The sequence below is a fragment of the Labeo rohita genome, chromosome 7, assembly GCF_022985175.1.
Source record: "Labeo rohita strain BAU-BD-2019 chromosome 7, IGBB_LRoh.1.0, whole genome shotgun sequence".
NCBI classification, from domain to species: Eukaryota; Metazoa; Chordata; class Actinopteri; order Cypriniformes; family Cyprinidae; genus Labeo; species Labeo rohita.
In genome coordinates this window covers 22,645,119-22,661,352 of record NC_066875.1, presented here as the reverse complement: position 1 = coordinate 22,661,352, position 16,234 = coordinate 22,645,119, and positions in this window count along the sequence as shown.

Genomic DNA, 16,234 nt, shown 5'->3' with positions numbered 1-16,234 from the left:
GGGAGAGACAGCCATCAGAGCTCACTGTACAGCCATCAAAGTGCATATGTAAGTAAATATTACACACGGGCCTGTATGCTTCAGTTTTTTTCATTCAAACTTACAGCAGTTTTGTCTGACAAGCCTGCTAGGTCCATCAGATGTTTTGTTGCACACTGAAGCTCTGTTGTATAGCTCTGCTTATGTCCTTTTTTCCACCAACTTGCGATTTAATACAGCTGAATTTGCACTTTCTCGTGTATGATACAATATTGAGCTCAGCATCCAAAGCCATTACCATCCTTTAGGGTGAAACCAGTATACTGATTGGCTAGCTCCATCTAACATAGACCAACTGATGTTAAAGTTAAACCTTCAATTAGTCTTTAAATTATGCAACAGCCCCACTTTATATGAGATGGCCTTAACTACTATGTACTTACATTTGATTAACCATTTGATACAATACACTTATTGTGTACATGCATGTTTTTACATTGTACTTATATTTAAGTACATGTAATTACATCTGTAATTAATTTCATTTGTAATTACACTGTTGACCCATCCCTTGCGCCTTAACCCACCCTTAAACCTACCCATACCACCAAACCTGTCCCTAACCTTACCCGTATCCCACCTCAATAGTTTTGCAATACAATATGAACACAATAAGAACACTGTACTAATTTCTTGATGAAAGTATATAGTAGTTAAGGCCACCTAATATAAAGTGGGACCTTTGCAACTAATTAAGCCATTCCTATGACAAGTTTATTGTCCATCCGTCTGAGTCATGCTATAATTCATGGTAGCTTGTGCAGAAAGAATAATCACATTTATTTTCGACATGGGTTGCATGTTATTCTACACTTTATGAATTATCTAGTGGGGCTGATGTGCTGTGAAATTTGTCTGTGTGTGATTCAATTGCTTAGACTACTATCTAATCAGACTTTTTTCTAGATTTTGGCATAGATTCTGAATTTTTACCTTTAATCACATATTTCTTTACCCAGTTTCACACATTGGTTGTAATCTTCCCATGGCATACTTGGAGACCTTTTACTGTGCATAACTAGATATAAATTCACTGTTTATTCAAAATGTCAGTGTTATTTATTTCCTGAAGTAATTCACTTAATCTGTAATTAACTTGCTGTTTTGCTGGCAGCAGAATGAGTGCCGGTAGAAAAGTTTATCAAAATAGCAACAGTAACTAAGGTGGACAGGACAAAGAGAAGGGACAATTAAGAGTATTGATATCCATTTGTAGTGGGTTATAAACTGCAGTGATGACTGAGGTCAATCACTCACAATAACTTCAAAGGATCAGGTACTTTAAAAGAACATCCATGTTGTTCTTCAAAAGATACACGTTGCTTGGCACAATACTAGGCAAGAGAAAACTTCATTCTTAGTATTAAACTCTGCCTCAAAACTTCTTTTGCATTGTTTGTGCTATAGGCATTACACCTTAAGAGATGGTTTACCCAAAAATTAGAATGTCATGCTCATTTCTTTCTTCTGCATATTACAAAATAGGATGCCATATTTGAAAAAAATGCCTTGGTGACTTTCACTGTTTGAAAAAAAAGCAGATGAAACATTCTTCAAAATATCATCTTTGCAGATCTGCAAAGAAAAAAAAAAGTCATACAGGTATTGAACAACAGGAGTGTGAGAATAGAATGACAGAATTTTCATTTTGGGACGAACTATGCTTATGAATCATGCAGCTTATGGAGGAGAGGTGTGGTATTAGTTTTCTTTGAAGACGTTCACCAAGTGGACAATAAAATGCATTAGTGAGAATCGCATAAAAATGTAGAAAAATGTGAAAGTGTGGTTTAAGTAATTGAAAAAATATATTGTATAACAGCTCAAATACCAGGGGTAATAAAGATTCAGATTTTGTCTCTGAAGTGATTTGATAACAGATTAATGTCCAATTAACACATAACAACCCTCTCAAGTAGCTGGCTAAATCTCCAAGGGGCATTTATGTAATCTGTAGCTGCATTAGTTGATTACTATGGTATACGATTTCATTGCCAGGCATCTTGTATCTTGTAGAGCTTGTGTCTTAGTTCTTTTTTTTTTTTTTTCCCCAATAAAATTGTACAAAGAAAGAACATGCACAGATTCACAAACAGGCCAACATGGAATGTGCCCTGGGTCTAGACCAGCAGAGGACACTAACAGCAGGTGCACACAGCCTGAAATGTGGTATGAGATAAAAAATGATTTATCATGATATGCTTTAAATCAACAAATGGAGAAAAACAGCAATCTGTAAATGGAAAACAAAACCAACAAATGGGAAAGGTGGGGGGGAAAAAAACGTGTGATTAAATTAAAATTGATTAATGAATCAATACAAGGAAAAAATAAACTAGTGCATAGAAATAAATAAATGGCAGAACAGATTTTTAACATGAAAACAAATTAATATTATAATAAAGTAAAATTCTAAAATATGATCTTAATGTTTTAAATAACACAAAATATTTTATAATTCTTGTATATTTTATTATGTATTATATAAATATTTTATTTGAAATATTTATTGGAATAGATCATCTAAAATGGCCATTTTGTGTCAGTTCTCCATTTCTCAATTGTTTTCAAAAAAAAAAAAAAAAAAAAGAAAGAAAGAAAATCAATAGTTAACTTCAGGGCTTTAAAATTTAAATAAATCAAAGTTTAGGACAAAACACAACAGACAAAGAGTGATTTTTAGGGCCGGTCCATATTTTTAGCTTGTCATGAAGTTTTGATGAATTGAATTTGTCCTAGGTTTCGGAAGTGGGGGAAAAGAAACAGAAGGATTGCAGCTGTCCTGGTGAGTTTCTACAAAGACAGCAAACACATTGCCGGTATTTATCTGTATTTCATGTCATTTTTACACGGGAAGTACATCCCACCCAGCCCTCCGCAGAGAGAATTGTCTCTGTGATTTAAGACACCGCCATGCAGGGTGTGTGTGTGTGTGCGCGTGCACGTGTGTTTTGACAGCACGGCAGTGAGAGGTAGAGGCTTGGTGAGTAATAGGTGATGGTGCTTTGCCAGACTTACTCTAACGGTCATAAATTATAAAGCGAGCAATTATGGCTTTTTCCAGAAATTAGCCTGAGGAAGCTGAGTGTGTGTATATATAATACATACTATACATACTGTTCCACACCTGGGCTTCCAGTAAGCACCCGGTGTCAATAATTTATGTTTCCCTGTCTGTGCAGTTTGTATAAGCACATTACCATAGTGTTGGTGGTAATAATGGCAATGAAGCTGATTGGTGGAATGTTCCTCTGGCTTATTAGTTCATCCCTGCAAATCAGATGCCAGCTCAAACATCCATCAATTTGACAAAGAACATTATTTTTTCACATTCAAGCTATGCAATGCCTGCATGAAAATGCATTTGAAATTTTCACTGAAACCTTCATGATTGTGATAAATGTTGCTTTGCCATTAAGGATGTTGATAAAACATGCTGAAAGAAGTTGACATTGAATGCTATGACTAATAAAGGACCCAACAAATATCCAGTACATTGATGCATAAGCAAAATCTTTGTGTGTGTTCAAAAAAAGAAGATATTTTAAAGTCTTTTATCATTTTAGTGCAATGATTAAAAATTAATGAAAATCTTAAATGCCTTTAGAGGCCATTCTGAAAGTAATTTGATGTAGAATTAGTGGCTGGAGTTCAAATAATGTCATTTCAGCTAATGACATGGATTTTGCAAAAGGCTGGGGGACTAGCACAACTGATATCGTAAGAACTGTCACCACCACCCATTAATAATGAAAATCTGTTCTTAAATAAGTCGTCACTACTTGTTGAATGTTTTTGCAGAGTATGAGTGAAGAGTTCCAATGCAAAAGCCTCTAAAAGCCATCTCTGTGAAAAATGAGATAACAATAGTGAGTGAATGCTCTCCACACATAGCATATGTTCATCAAGTACTTTCACTTCAAATGTGCTATATCCCAGCCTCAACCCAAGTCAAAAAGAAATGCTAATTTTAAAGAAAAACGTTGGATGTACTTAGAGGCTTTTGTATCTGAACTCATTAAGAACTCATCATTAGTGTATTAGTGTTAAAGGGATAGTTCACCCAAAAATAAAAAAAATCATTTATATTCAGAACACATGACATCAGTGGTTCAACCATAATGTTATGCATCTAAGAGAATGCTTTTTGTATTCGCAAATAAAACAAAATTGATGACTTTTCACACATTCGTAGTGCTCTCATGAACAGTGAGAGAGACTAACTCGGAAGTTAACTCGGTTTTTTTTTTGAGCACAGAAAGTATTCTCGTAGCTTCATAACATTATGGTTGAACCACTGATGTCCTTGCTACCTTTCTGAGCCATAAAATGTTCCAGTTGTGTTGCTGTCTATGCAGGGTCAAAAAGCTCTTGGATTTCATCAAAATATTTGAATTTGTGTTTCAAAGATGAACAAAGGTAACATTAAGGTCAGCAAGCTCTTGACTGAAACTTTTGACACTTTCATTATTAAAGCATTGACTGCAATAGTTCAGGAAAAGAGCAACTATGTTATTGTGTTCTGCATCCTACAAGCAGAAACATGCTTGTCAGTGAGAGATCAGGATGCTGTAATTGGCTGGCATGTTTGACCAAGGGGCCTCGCTGGCTATCAGCTCGCCACAGTGTCTTGAGAGGGCACATTCAACTCTACACTGACATCCCTGCTTAAGCCTACAGGGGAGAATGAAGCCTAAGTGCTGTCTGACAAGCTGATTATCTTCTCTCCCTCTTGTGGCAAAGAATAAGCAAGAGAGAAGCATAGTGGCAGCCCCGCCAAGGACATGATTTTCTCACCACGGGGGTCTTTGGAAGTGAACTAATGAGTTGAGGAAAAGGTGAATGAGAAGCACTCTGTGAAATACAGAGATACTGTATGAATACAGTTCTGCGTGTCACATGCTGTATTAGCCAGCATCAAAGACAACGGTGACTGAAGTGTGGGTGGAACAAAACCTTGGACATGCAGTTGAAGTGTTCTGTGGCTTTTATGATCACAACACTAAAATCTCTTTTCCATCTATGGGATTTGCTTAGAACTCTCAACCTTGTCGCTCGATGACTACCTGGCACCATGTTTTGTCATGTCATTAAGTACATAGAGAGAGCAACTGAGAGTGTGTCAAAGCTTTATGCAGCAAGCTGAATAAAAGGGATACTTTCTGAGCAGGGAAGTGAGTTAGAGTTCATTTTTACATGGATTAAAAAGGAACTTAAAAATCATTGCTGTTGCATTTTATTCTGATGTATATTAAGTGTGTGACTGAAATATAAAAATGTTTTATTTACTACTCTATAGTAATTACACACACATACATATCTGTCACACATATGTGTGTGTGTGTGTACTTCTTGCTACAGTGTGAGGACCAAATGTCCCCACAAGGATAGTAAAACCTGAAATTTTTGGCATGGTGGGGACACAAATAGTACATGATGTTTATCTGAAAATGTAACAGTGCAAACATGTTTTCTGTAAGGGGTAGGTTTAGAGTTAGGGTTGGGTTAGGGGATAGACAATATCGTTTGGTCAGTATAAAAACTATAGAAGTCTATGGAAAGTCCCCAGAATTCACAAAAACAAACATATGTGTGTGTGTGTGTGTGTGTGTGTGTGTGTGTGTGTGTGTGTGTGTGTACACACATAGTACATCAACATCCAGGCCCATTTAGGCACATCTAAATCTGCAAAGAAGTAACTTTATCTCATCAGCTCACTTTTTAAACCTCACAGTGCTTAAACACTGCAGCAGTGATATCTTTTTCTGCATTCAGCCTGACACAAATCACCTTTATGCATGAGACGCCTTGAGAGTTCATAAGAGACTTGATATGCTGGTCACACAATAAGCAGGGTTGTTGCTTTATGTGTGACCTGCATCACATCTGCACTACAATAAAGACATGTCTTTACAGTTCAAGCGAGAATTGTTTATTTAATTTAAAGGAGAAAAATTTATACGTCTTCCACTGCAATGTCTGTTTCTATGGTAATGTTGCACCCTGAAGGTTTTCTCCATGGAAATAATGGATGGAAATTCAGAGTTAAACAAAAGTTAGGTTTGTCAAGGTGGCAAATGTGGCGAAATATCATTATAGAAGTTTGTAGGGCCATTCACTACCTGGAAATCTTTTACTATACTATTGTGTTATGTCATTTGTGAATAAATAGCTTTATAAAATTGATAGGTGTTTTTCTACAGTCTTGCCTACCAATGTGATTCAATAAAATACAAAAATGCAGTTGCCAGGGTAGCTGGGAATACACATTGCATGCCAGAACCGCATAAGAAACCCCTGAGTAACTGAGATTCTCAACTAATAGACAGCCTAAATACTACTATACTGCTACACAGATTGTATCAGTAATATGTTTACATGCACTCCATATGCAATATATTAACTACCAAAAATCAGTTTACTGAAATCAATAAATGCAATGCTGGTAAAAAGTGTTTACAAAATGTAATTTAAAAATCTGGATATTTTCTGGTTCATCAAAACATAAGCATACAGTACATCATGTATTCTACTTAGATTATTCCATTTGTTATGTGAGCTTCGATGTTACATAAGCCATTACAAACCCCAGAGTTTCCAAAATATCAGCCAGAAACTTTATCCTCATTCTCCTCAGACTTGTTTTCCTCTCATATTTGACTGTACCACTTGTCCTGGCTACATGAGATGAGAACATATGATCAATATCACACGAGTGTGCTGATATACAGCCATACTGCACTGCTACTTGTGTGGTACTGTGTTTAAACAACAGTTCAACTTAAGAAACAGCAATAAAGTGTTTTTAAAAACACTCTTTTGTGTGCACTACTTCCTTCCACCATGGATTCAAATCTCAAGTTTATAGTTTAACAGTTGAGCCCAAGCCAACGTTACTAATTTGAAAAGATCACTTTAGAACTACAGTAGTAATGAAGGAACGCTGAGTTCACACCAGGCACACAATGTCATAAGACACTAATAATTGGTTAAATTTTGGTTGTGACACCAGGTGAACAAAATTCAGTTTTAATTCAGTGTCTAATGTCAACGGTAATCTGATTTCCAATACCGACATCACCAGACTTTGAAAATTTGTCAACGACAAATTGACATCAAATATTGATATCAACCCAATTTTCATTCTTAACCAAAATCCAACATCTGTCCGACATTGGGGTCCAACGTCAACCTGACATTATATTGATGTCTGATGCTTGTTGGATCGTTTTGTTGTGATAGTATTACTGTATTAACCCTTTCACATGTGAGTTTAAAATATTCTAGCTGAGCCCCCAGGGTGAGTTTTTTTAGGCGACCATTATTTTAGAACGTATCGCCTTATTGTTTCCATGGCGACGCATCGTGTTTGTCACGTGATACAACGCAGCCACAATAGCGTTGTATGACACATGTATCACTTTTATATCATTTTTTTTATTATTAATATTCACAAACGTGCTCACTGTATTATGAAATATCTGATATTCCGATTTTGAAATAAGTGCAAGTAAATGCATTTGGAGGTTTAAACACTTTTATAATAACCGCATTAGTTGATCTATACCGGGTGATGGGCGCCGCCATGTTAGTTCGCACTGAATTCGAGCTGTGGGATTTATAAGACGCAAATTCATCCTCTCCTCCCGAAAAACATTAAAGTAAGTCTGGTGAGCTGGGAGAAGAGTAGAGTAAACTTTATAGTTACCTACACAGTGTGTATATGATATCAATAAAACCTGTCGTTAGATAACATTTTTAAGGATCATTATTGCCGCTTCCATAGACATTGGCGTATATTTTGCAAACTATAAATGCATCGTTTTACTAGGACTTATGTAAATGTCTGGAACCTAAAATAAGCATTATATGGTTGAAAACATTGAATAATATGACAAGCGCTCAGCACGTCTGATCTGGTTTAGTGCCAGCCAAAGCAAATTTGAATTCAGCAGTTGATCACGTGATGCGCTGAATGTTCGAATCACACTGGTGATCGTATGCTTCAGGGACCAGCCAAGAATGATCACACCGGTGTGATCGTACGCATGAAAGGGTTAAAAAGTTCACCATATTATAGAGTTTTATAAGAGAGATGGACTGAGAGTGTGATTACCTGCATCTGATACAATGTTTATATTTTTCAGCTCAGTCTTATATTCACAATAAAATATTAGTTTGAATGTCCACTGAGGAAGGCGATATCTTTGTCGTTGTATCCTTTCATCTGTTAAGAGTGATTTCAGATGACAGCACTGCTGAGTGCATTTGTTGGCTGCTTCTTACAAGGTGTTGTTGAAAGCAAAAATAACTTCCTTGTTTATAAACCTCTTTCAGTCTCTTTCAGTATAAAAGTATTTACTGCTGACTTACTCATAAAAACAGTCTCACTCTAATGGTGGAATAATGTAACTAACATCACCATCATGAACACATACACACACAAAATATTATTGAATAATACAACAACAAAAGTGCTTAAATCTGCTGTTGAGATGCTTTTCTGCCACACAGGCCTCCCCCAAACGGTACCCTAAACAGCAGGCACATTTCCATTACATATTTACGATTACGGCGTTTCCATTAACCAATGTTTTGCGACTAAAGCATATTTTTCCTTCTGTGATAGGTCATAGCAATAGATTTTGGTGGGATTTAATCAAATTGGCTATAATTGGCTATATTTAATCAAAGGAAGCGGATGCGTGTATCTTTAAAGAAACAGCGCAGAGAGCCGATTCTAAAAGATGCGTGGCACATCTGGTACTGACTAGAGTGGTCGTGATCAGCTCTGGTGGCTGCGTCGGAGTTGTCTAAGCATTAATGGGAAAGAAAGCCTGAAGCCACTGAAGAACAATCATATGACTTTTTATATATGCCATATAACCTGTAAATGCTATGGGTAAAAAAAAAAAACATTTCTATTGCAGCTTTGTGAAATATTCCTTGTTCGAATTGCTTGAAAAACATGACCATAAAAACTTTTTTTATACATGGGGATTTTTGTGAAATTGACGCATTTCCATTAGGTGTATATTCAATTGCAATTTCAATTTGCACAATTTGAAGGGTAATGGAAACTGAGCTAGTCACGGTCCTCCTTCAAGTCTGCACTTCCATGATGTAATGCTGCTTTGATTATCGGGTAGAAGTCTGCTGCAGAGCTTGCTTCAGTGCAGGCTCAGCAAAAGTGTGCATCAGGGGCTATATCGACCGCAAAAGGGGTGCCTGCAAGCACCCTTCTGAAACCTAAAATGACAAATGGCCTACGGTCTTGCAGGCTTTGCGATCTCATGTATGCGGCTGTCAGTCCACAAGTCTGTAAGTGTGCCTTTTGGTACAGGGCCATATTACACATGCACAGTGTAACAAGCCAACGGAACACAGGTTAAGGTGTTTACGTTCTGGGGTAACTGGCGAAAATCTAACTCTGTTGGCTTATTAAGCATAAATACTTTAAGAGTGTGCATGTACACACTCTCAATGACTGTAGGACATTTCTAGCGCAGTTGGAGATGATTAAATGTTTTTAATTACTTTATTCATATGAGGTCAGTTTGAGATGTGAGACCAGTAGGTGGGTTTTAACAGTCTGAAGCTTGTCTGGTTGTGAGAATCAGCTGGTCTTACAGTTATTGGGAATGTGTTGCAATAATCACTAAAGGAGCAACAATGTTTCCCAAGTGAGAGGAAACAAATTGTTACTGTAAGATATTTAGAAATGTGCTATTTTGTCAAATTTTATAATGAGTGTTTTTTTTTTTTTTTTTTGATTATTGTTTCATCCCTTAGGGCTGCATTCTCATGCTTGAATATTCACATCAGGTTTTCTTTCCCTCTTTCTTTTCACTGCCCAAGGCAGCCCACTGGCAGAACTTCAGAGGCACTCAGCTATCATGGTGGAATTCCCCTCTAATTATTTGATGTGAGGTTTCACAGGGAAGCCTGATGTGCAGTTCTTTAACCTTACTTAATCTGCAGAGATACTTTTTTTTCTTCCTTTGGAAAATATTTACTGATGCCTTGTCATTTAGGGCAGAGAGCGATCTCTTGATAAAAATCATTCATGACTTATAACCTAAAATATGGATTCAACATTTTCAGTGCAAGGAAACACTTCTAAAATAACCATGCCTCAGAGCACATTCAAACATGTCACATTACTTGCAAAATTTGTTTTCGCAGTAATGCTGTTGAATGAGCACGAAGGCAAAATGCCTAAAAGGGTCTTGGCAGTCTCCTTGCTTCCAGTGGTATTTTAACAACTGCTTGTAGCCTAATACGACACAACACATCCACATATTAATGAACGGGAGCAAATAATTTTGAGAAACGTGTCTGTGAGAGGAAAGAAAGAGAATGCATCTGTCTATCTTTGCAGAAAAAGCTGCATTGAATTCTACAATATTTTCAGTAGTATGTTACTTAGTATAAGGGATATGGAAATTCACAGTCAACCTCATTTTATATTATCTAAACTCAAAGGGATAAGCTTAGGCAATGAAGTACATAGCCTCCAGCCTCCTCTAAGTGGAGCGTTAACAGTACAACAGGGGACAGAGATTGATGAGAACAACCAGTCACAGAGCTTTAAGGGCAGAATTTCTCACTCTCTATCTGTTGCATATCCACTATTATGTTCTACACGATTGTCCTGTTATTTTAATCTTCATCCCTGAGGATAAACCATAACCTTGAGCTATTGCAGAGATATAGAAACAATGGACTTGTCACCCCATTCAATTTGTTTGGATCATTTTAGTCACTGTTTAACAACAATTAAGGAATACATTTAGTCTTTTTTATGAGTATGAATTCAGATTTTTTGGAGTAAAGAACATTCCACTTCTAATCATTAATCACTGCATTCCTGCATTTAAAACACATGCTAGTTTTGAAGCAGAGATTATGCTTTGTATTATATAAGGAGAAATTTGGGGGAATTAATTTGCAAGCCCCCAGAGTTCTGTACATTCACTACCCCTCCAACTCTCCCCCCAGTTTTTACATAATGTAAATTTAATTATTAAATTATTTGCATTAATGACACTTGCACTCTAAAAAATGCTTGCACTCTAAAAATGACTAGCATCAATAGTACTTACCCTCTAAAAAATGCCAGTGCTAGGTGAAATATGGATGTTAAATGTTTAACCCAACTTAACAATTATTTAAAAATTACTGTATGGCTGTCTTAAAATGAACCCAACATAGTTTGGAAATTAACATTTATTAATATGTTCTATAAATGAGCATTTATTATTGAGTTAAATAAATAATAATTAAATATTACTTTTTTTTTATTGTTTGTTAATAAATGTTCATCTTTTGATTATTGCTGATGCCTCTAATAATTATGTGTCTAATTTTTAATTTCCAGCCTGTTTTGGGTTCATGTTAAGCCAGTAATTTTTATTTGTTTTGGGTTCATTTTAATTTTATTGTGAAAGTAAAAAAAAAAAAAAAAAAAAAAATATTGGGTTTAACATTTAACCCAATCGCTGGATCAAAACAACCCAATTGCTGGGTTTGTCCATATTTCACCCAGTCTTGGGTTGTTTTTAACCCTGCATTTTTATGCGTATGAAGTACTAAATAAAGTAAAATACTAAATAAAAAACAAATATATATTTAAAGAATTCATCTTTTCAATTAAGGACATAACATGTAAATAATTTGTTTATTACATCTTTTACTATTCTTTTATAAATATTGTCCTAAAAATTGCATTTTCACATCATTTTCACACATTTTTTCTGCATCACTCTCATGTGTAAACAAGTAGTCCCGCTAACTGATAGGTTTGCAATTATAGTATTAATCACAAGCCAACAATTTGCATTTCATGAGCATGCCAGTGATGCCATTCTAATCACTCGCTTTCATGAAATGTAATATGTGGGAGAAAGCCATGAGTATTAGTTAAACAACTGCGCAATAGCAAACAACGACAGATAAAAGAAAACTAGTTAGTGGAAAGAAGAGGCTTGTGCAAAAGAGAAAGAGCGATAGAGACGTGAGACGTACTGAAGTTTGTTTGGACCCCAGCTGTGTGTTTGCTTGTGACTCACAAAACCCATTAGAAATTGGTTGGGGGGGTCAGAGTTCTGCTTCAGCCAGAATAGATTGGCAGTGTAGAACAGCAGAGTCCACCTCCAGCTCATTTTCTCTCCCTCTGTGTCACCACAAAAGCAATCTCACACCACAGGCCTCATGGATGCGTGGCCACACAAAATCATAAAAGGTTTGGATCATACTCTGTGTCATACCACCCTGGTGAGCGAGAAAGGCATGCAACTTGGAGCAAGAAGCACTTTGGACTGAATATGTTAATTTTTACACTGCATGACTTACAAAGTGATGGCATTCCAAGAAACTGGAGGGGGGCACACTAATGGAAAAATTTAAGATGCCTTTTTTTGTTATAAGTTCTTTTGGAGTCGATTCATCACATTTTACTTTTTAAGAATTTTGAGAAATATCAACATATTAGAACAATTTCTGAAGGATCATGTGACACTGGAGTAACGGCTGCTGAAAATTCAGCTTTGCATCACAAGAATAAATTAAACTTTAAAATATATTCAAATGGAAAGCATGTCACATTATCACTTTTTACTTGTATTATCTATATTCCCTTTTTTTCCTTTTCTTTTCTTTTTTTCTTTTTTTTTTTTTTTTTTTTTTAGTAATATTGTATTTTGACCAATGCAGAAAAAAATATTAAAATTCATAATCTCCCCAAAATTTGGAATGGTAGTGTGTGTCAGAATATGTTACTGTTAAAAAACAGTTCAAATATAATATGAAAGCTTATAGCATGGATGCATCTAAAACAGAGAAAGCAACTTCAGTTTTTCAGACAAACTTTTAATTAGTGGGTTATAACTGTTATACAGTGCCAGACTTATATTATATAATAATAATTTATTATGTTATTATATAATAATAACTTAAAGGGATAGTTCCTTGTAAATGAAAATTCTGTCATTAATTACTCACCCTCATGTCGTTCCGAACCTGTAAGACTTTCATTCATCTTCAGAACACAAATGAAGGTATTTTTAATGAAATCTGAGAGCTTTCTGACCCTGACATCAACACAATCACCACATTCATGGCCCAGAAAGGTAGTAAGGACATGTGACATCAGAGGTTCAACTGTAATGTTCTGAAACTATGAAAATGTGAAAATGACTTTAAAAAAATGACTTTATTCAACAATTTCTTTTCTTTCATGTCAGTCTTTGAAATGAGTTCACGAGAGTACCATGACGCATACATGTGATGCTGCTGACGCAGGAGCTGGCATTCAGACATAGAACATCCATCTCACTTAGTTCAACTTAGTTCAAATAAGTAAGGCTGGGAAGAAATTGCAAGTCATCATGTCGAAATCTTATTTATAAAGTTTTATGTACAGCCTGCTTCTTCCTCCGCTTGTAAACAAGGCGCAGGGCATCTGGTTCTACATCATTAAGGTTAAACCACTGATGTCACATGGACTTTTTAAACAATGTCCATATTACTTCACTAGGCCTTGAACTTGATAATTGCGTTGCAGGGTCTATGCAGGGTCTATGCAGGGTCAGAAAGCTCTCGGATTTCATCAAAAATATCTTAATTTGTGTTCTGAAGATGAAAGCAGGTCTTACAAGTTTGGAACGACATGAGGGTGAATAATTAATGACAGAATTTTCCATTTTGGGTGAACTATCCCTACAATAATAGTATCTTAGTAATAACATGTGTTTGTTGTGGTTGTTATCATTTGCAGAAACCACTAGTAACAATGTTCTGTCCAGCGAAAAGCTGTTTATAGCATTTTCCCACAGCATGATTGTGAACAACTGTTGTCTATACTGATGGTATTAAAATAAAAATTGATTTATTGCAATTTTTGTTTTCAGATTAGAATCCAGAACTCCTTGTACACAAAACACAAAACAGCTGAAGTCATAACAGACCTTACTGTTTATTTGCAGATCCATGTATTTCTCTATTAAGACCTTTCCCCACCACTTTTTTTTTTTAAACAAAGCAATATCAATCATGCTGAGGCTGTAAAAGGAGGATTTAAACAAGCTGACTAGACAAGTCAATTGATGTGTGTGACATTTATGTTTTTTTATGTGGCAAATACTGTATGTGTTTTTGTCTCGTACATACATAGCAACCTACAGACGAAGGTGAACTCCCATAGTGCTAAGTGATTGAGGCGCTCTGTGGGGGGTGTCATAGTGGCTTCCTGCTGCGCTCAGGCAGGTGTGCTGACACCTGAGGGGGCATTTGGAGGACATTAGAGACGTGGCTGTCAAACGGATGCACAGATCCTCGCATCTGGCCAACGCTTAACAAAACGTCAGCCACGGGTCATGGGATGTGTCAGCGTTAAACTTGACGTGCAGATGTAAAGATTTGATCCTTTTGGTGGGATGTTAAATCCTCTCCCGAGGTCCTCTCTGGGAAAATTCAGACAGGCCTATAGGGAAACGTCAAATGTTCAACGTCAGGAAGTGCCACAGTCAGCTCATTATAAACATTATTTAGCACACACCTCACTCTCAGAGTTATATCACTGCACATTCAGAACCGACCAAGATAAAAGGAACACCAAACAAAGGTGGCTATTTCAGGGAATAAATAATGCCTTTCAGTTTGACAGACATTCATCTCCGCTTGATGACACTTTATCAATGGCAATATGAGCGGAAATAATTTCGCACTCATTTACACTCCTTTCAAAGGTGACTTCATCACCGGTGTCTGAAAGACACGGTGCCCCTTAGTAACAAATGATTACCACTAAATGAATCCCAGAGGTTCCGTCACTAATGCAGAACAAAAGGGAGCGCAAACAAGAAGGCAGAGCGGCTTCAAGATCTATTTTTCAGCTCCGCATCATTTCTTGCTTCACTGATCTATCACTAAACAACAGCTGCTGTGCCGCAGCCAGCGCAGCGTTTGCTAGGGATGGTGATCAAGAAATAAACAGGGAGGGAAGAGGGAAAAAAAAGAGGGGGAAAGGAGATATTTAAGCGGTGAGGTCACGTGTGATAGCCTGAAGCTCTCGAAAGTGCTGCGGTGAGAGAGAAGAAAGATTGGGAACTCTTGGCAGGTCTGTGTCACAAGTGATGGATAACATGCCACCTGTAATGGCTGACTAGGTAGCTGCATTAGACAGGCATTTTGCAATCATTCCCATTTATTTTCTCTCCCTTTCCCACTTTCCATCATTCGTTGTCTCTTTCTCTTTTGTACCCAGAACTCAACACAGTGTTTGAGCGCCAGAGATGTAGCCAGTGGATTTATACGGTGAGCATATCTCTTCAGGTTCAGTGTAAATTTTCCCCTGCCTATAAAGATTTTTATTTGGTCCCATTAGCACACATGCTTTAAAGGGATAGTTCACCAAAAATGAAAATTCTGTCATTAATTACTCACCCTCATGTCGTTCCAAACCGGTGAGACTTTTGTTCATCTTTAGAACACAAATTATGGTATTTTTGATAAAATCCAAGAGCTTTCTGACCCTGCATAGACAGCAATGCAACTGACAAGCTCAAGGCCCAGAAAGGAAGTAAGAACATAGTAAACTCTACACAAAGTTTGAGTGCCAGAGATGTAGCCAGTGGATTCATATGGTGGGCATATATTTTCAGGTTAAATGTAATTTTTTCCCCTGCCTGTAAAAGATTTTAATTTGGTCCTATTAGCACACCTACTTTAAAGGGATAGTTTACTCTGGAACACAAATTATGGTGTTTTTGATCAAATCCGAGAGCTTTCTGACCCTGCATAGACAGCAACTGACACACTCAAGGCCTAAAAAAGTATTATGGACATTGTTAAAATAGTCCATATGACAGCAGTGGTTCAACCTTAATTTTATGGAGCTACAAGAATAGGAAAACAAAAATAACATTTATTCAACAGTTTATTCTATTCCTTGTCAGTCTTCGATGCACACTCATGAGAGTACCATGACGCATGCGCTACGTCTTGTTTACAAGCTGAAGAAGATGCACGCTGTACATAAAACAGTCTGAAGTTTTCGACAGAGAGGATGACTTGCAGATTTTTGCCCAGAAAGTAAGATATTTTTGATAAAATCCGAGAGATTTCTGACCCTGCATAGTCAGCAACACAACTGACACATTCAAGGCCCAGAAAGGTAGTTGATAAAATCGATTAA